Source organism: Vigna unguiculata, chromosome 7 (assembly GCF_037176805.1).
Source record: "Vigna unguiculata cultivar grain cowpea cultivar isolate G323 ecotype 2 chromosome 7, ASM3717680v1, whole genome shotgun sequence".
NCBI lineage: Eukaryota > Viridiplantae > Streptophyta > Magnoliopsida > Fabales > Fabaceae > Vigna > Vigna unguiculata.
The window spans coordinates 13,134,824-13,138,572 of record NC_140798.1 but is presented as its reverse complement, the minus strand read 5'-3'; the positions used below and the strand labels follow the sequence as shown (position 1 = coordinate 13,138,572).

General features: G+C 38.2%; 1 long non-coding RNA gene across 1 annotated transcript; it reads left to right on the top strand.

Annotated features, from left to right (window-relative positions):
- Nucleotides 1-272: 272 nt before the first annotated feature.
- LOC146884635 (uncharacterized) lies at nucleotides 273-2,824 on the top strand. The gene is made up of 2 exons (XR_014996654.1): nucleotides 273-898; nucleotides 2,291-2,824. It is a non-coding gene; the product is annotated as an uncharacterized LOC146884635 (long non-coding RNA).
- Nucleotides 2,825-3,749: the final 925 nt, after the last annotated feature.

Genomic DNA, 3,749 nt, shown 5'->3' with positions numbered 1-3,749 from the left:
AGTGCATCTACAAGCCCAAGCCTACATCAAGGCCCAATCACTAGAAGCATGATGAGAAAGATTCACATGGGCCTCTCACAAGATGATTAAGTCAATCATGGGCTTTTTACATTATTCACATGGGCTAAAGAAATCTCTAAAATATGAGATTATGCATGAAGGAAGTAGTATAGATTTAAATTGGGCCATTGTTTAGGCCTTGTTTTTCTAGAATAATAAGTCAAACATTATGTAGTTAAATTGATAAAATTGGGCTTGACTAAGTCCAATAGGAGATTTGGCCATGAGCTACCAAAGGTCAAAGGTAGACTAAGTGGAAGTCAACATTCCTTCCTACACCTCATGGATCATGCATCCCATGGAGCCAAGTCCACACTCCACCCATGTGCCTCCTTCATCCAAGGGCTAAGAGAGTGTCTTCTTTTCCAAGCCTTCATCCAAAGGCTAGGAAGATGCCTCCTTCTCCAAGCCACCATCCAAGGGTGATGATTAAAGCTTCTCCTCCAAGCTTAATCTAAGGGCCAAGAATTAGCCTAGATTTTAGGCTCACATATAAAAGCCAAAAGTAGACCATTTGTACATTTTAACTCTTGAAATTTCTAATAGAATGTTTGTGTTGAGATCACTCCACTCTTCTATTATTTTGAGAGCACACATGGCTAACCTTCTCCTTCATCTCCTCTAGCCACCTTCCATACCATAACTTCACTTCTACTCTTCATCTTCACCAAAAACCTCCATTGCCTAGAGCTCTTCTTGCTCTTATCTTCATTTCCGCTGCATTTCATCTTCTTTTTGGTGTCTTCCATGGATCTCCTTCCTCTCCTACACCAAGGACGTCCATCAATTGGTATCTAGAGCCATCCAAGCCTTTGGTGCATCCATCCTCTTGGTTTGGGTAAGGTTCTTGGTCTATACTTGTATCTTGTTTCAATTTCCGTTTTGTCTCTCTTCTCCATTGTTTTCTTCACTTTTGCTGCTGTTTTTTTCATGTTTTTTATGCTCTCCACCGTTTGACATTGAGGCTACATGAATCTCCATTGATTCATCTTGTAGTACTCCTTGCTTCATTGGTGCAAATCTGTTTTTAGGTTCCATTTTCGTTTTCCAGCACTTGTTCTTTTCTTCCTTGCTGTTTTTCTTCATTTTAATCGGTGCATCTTTCAATATTCAGTTCCTTATATTGTGTTTTGTCTTAAGTCATGTTTTAGCACTTTAATTCATCTTAATTTTTGTTCATATGGCTGAATTCTGCACTTGCTTGATGAGAACCAAGTCCTACATCACACAAAATGAGCTATGAACTTCAAGTGATGCTTGTGGATGTGTAAGGCAATGGTCTCACTGTTTTTCATCCATTTCACCGATTGGATTGTGCTTTGGAGTGTTTAAGATGTTCTTCTATGATTCATACTTGATTTTAGATCATAATCAAGTTCATTCATCTTGAATTTTCATAGAACATCTTACAATTTCCGTGAGCAATTCTGCTCCAGTATGTTTTTCCAGATTTCACTGCACGCACACCTACTGTTTGAGATTTGTCATGACTTACTGCCCGGTCCAAATTTTAATCTGATTTTTTCCTCATTTAGCTAACATCCAGACGAAACATACAAAAAAAGAATCATTCAAAAATGTTGAGTACAAAAAAAATTAAAAATCGGCGAAGTTGAGGAAAATTTTCACGTTTTCTGGCGCAGTGGTCTCGGGAATTTTATGTTTTACTGCTGTTTTGTGCGATTTGTGGTGCTTTTAAGTGCTCTTTGTTATTCTAATTGATTCCTTGATTGTGTACTCTATATTGGTTTGAGTTTGCCTTCAATAGAAGTGGAATTTATTCCCTCAATTTGGCACAAAATTGCAATGAGTACAGTGGCTGTTTTTGAGCACTTTTTCTTCACTATTTTCAGTTTTTTTTCATCTATTCTATTGCATTTCTAGGTTCCTTTTTGTGGTGCTTGCCTTTCTTTCTAGCCTTTAATTTCTTGCTTGTCACTTTTTGAATCTCCTTCTAGTCATGTTTCATTTCAATTCTCTTTTGGTTTAACATTTCTAATTAGCTTTTCTTGCTTTCTCCTTTGTTTGGGTTCATATACTTGACTCTTGGTTATTGGTTGTGATTGATGATGCTATGAAGTTTAGAATGGTTTCTATGATTTGGTAGCATCTTAGGTGGTGGATATTGAAGTAGAATTTTAGCTTGTGTGCTTATCCTTTTCCTCACCTATTGAGAGTTTTGGACCTATTCATTTGAGAGAGTGTGTGCTAACTCCATTGCTTGGTATAGTTTTCTTGCTGTTTTGTTTTTTGGTGCAGGTTTGGTGGCTGTTTTGGCCTTAAAACCAAGGCTATAGTTGTTGTTTTGCACTTCATTTTGGTGGCTTAAGGTGCTTACAAGTGCCTTACTTGGTGGTGGTCTTTGTTCAAATCAAAAGGAGGCTACAAGCCAAGCTCTTGGCTCTTGATTTTGTGCAAATTAGCAGCACTTTGGCAGCACATTTGGAGTTGCATTGTTTCTTATTTTTGGCTTTATTTCTTTGTACTTTATACTTCTTTTTGGCACATATATTTGGTACCATTTTGAAGCCTCCTTGATTGTGAAATTGCATCTTTTGAGCATCAAAATTTGAGATATTAAGTGGCTTGAGGTTGCTTCATTTTGAGTACCAAATTAGTGAACCAAATTTGCTTTCAAGTTCTCAATTGTATCCATGGCCTACTTAGGTGTCTTGGGGAACCAAAGGTGTTCAATCCCATCTCCTAAGTAGAACCTTTTTTTTCATATTATAGTGCAACATTTTAGTAAGTGAGTTTGTTGAAAGTTCTAAGTGCTTTCTCACCTTACTTTTAGGCCGCATAGTTAGACGCTTAGTGGTTTAAATTTGTGAGACCAAATTTTCTCAAATTTTTGCCATTTAGGAGTCCGTTTTTAGTGTTAGTCTTTTCTTTTCTTTGAGTCTTGTTTGTGTTTGTTTGTGCTTAGTGTCTCAAGTGATTCTATTTACTTAGCCTTAAACAATTGTGTGATCTTTGAAATCTTTTGCAAGTACGTCTTGGCAAGGATTGGCCTTGGTACTTAAGAAGTCTTTTAGACTCACCTTGCCTAACCTGGAGGTCTACTTGTGCTTGGTTTCTCTTTCACCATTTTGTTAAAGTTCTAAGTTCTTTTAATCACCATGAGCACTAGAAGGGCTACTCGTGCTAGTACCCAACATCAACAACATGATGAAAACAAACTCCACACAAGTGGTGATGAGGAGGTTGAGGTTGATCCTAGAGTCCTAAATAATCTCTCTCAAGAGGTTAGGGACCTTAAAATTCAAACGGCTTCCATGCAAGCCAATCTTCAATTAATTGCCAATCAACTTACCCCTCCCAACCATAATACCCGTGCCTCTCCTAGGCCTTCTCGTGCCTCTTCAAGGCATGAGTATGATTTTGAAGAGGAGGAAGATGAGCGCATTAACCTTAGACAATCGCCTCGTGTACGAAGGCAAAGGCGCATACCTCCTCACCCAAAGGAAGTCAAAATTGATTTGCCTCATTTCTATGGAAAGGATAATGTTGAGGTTTTTCTTGATTGGGTTGCCAAAATAGAACAATTGTTTGAGAGTCATGTTGTGGAGGAAGAGAGGCGTGTGTCTCTAGCTACTCTTAGCTTTCAAGGGCATGCTCTTAATTGGTGGACTTCCTTAGTCCTCCAAAGAAGGAGAAAAGGGCTACATGATATTGAGTATTGGAATGAT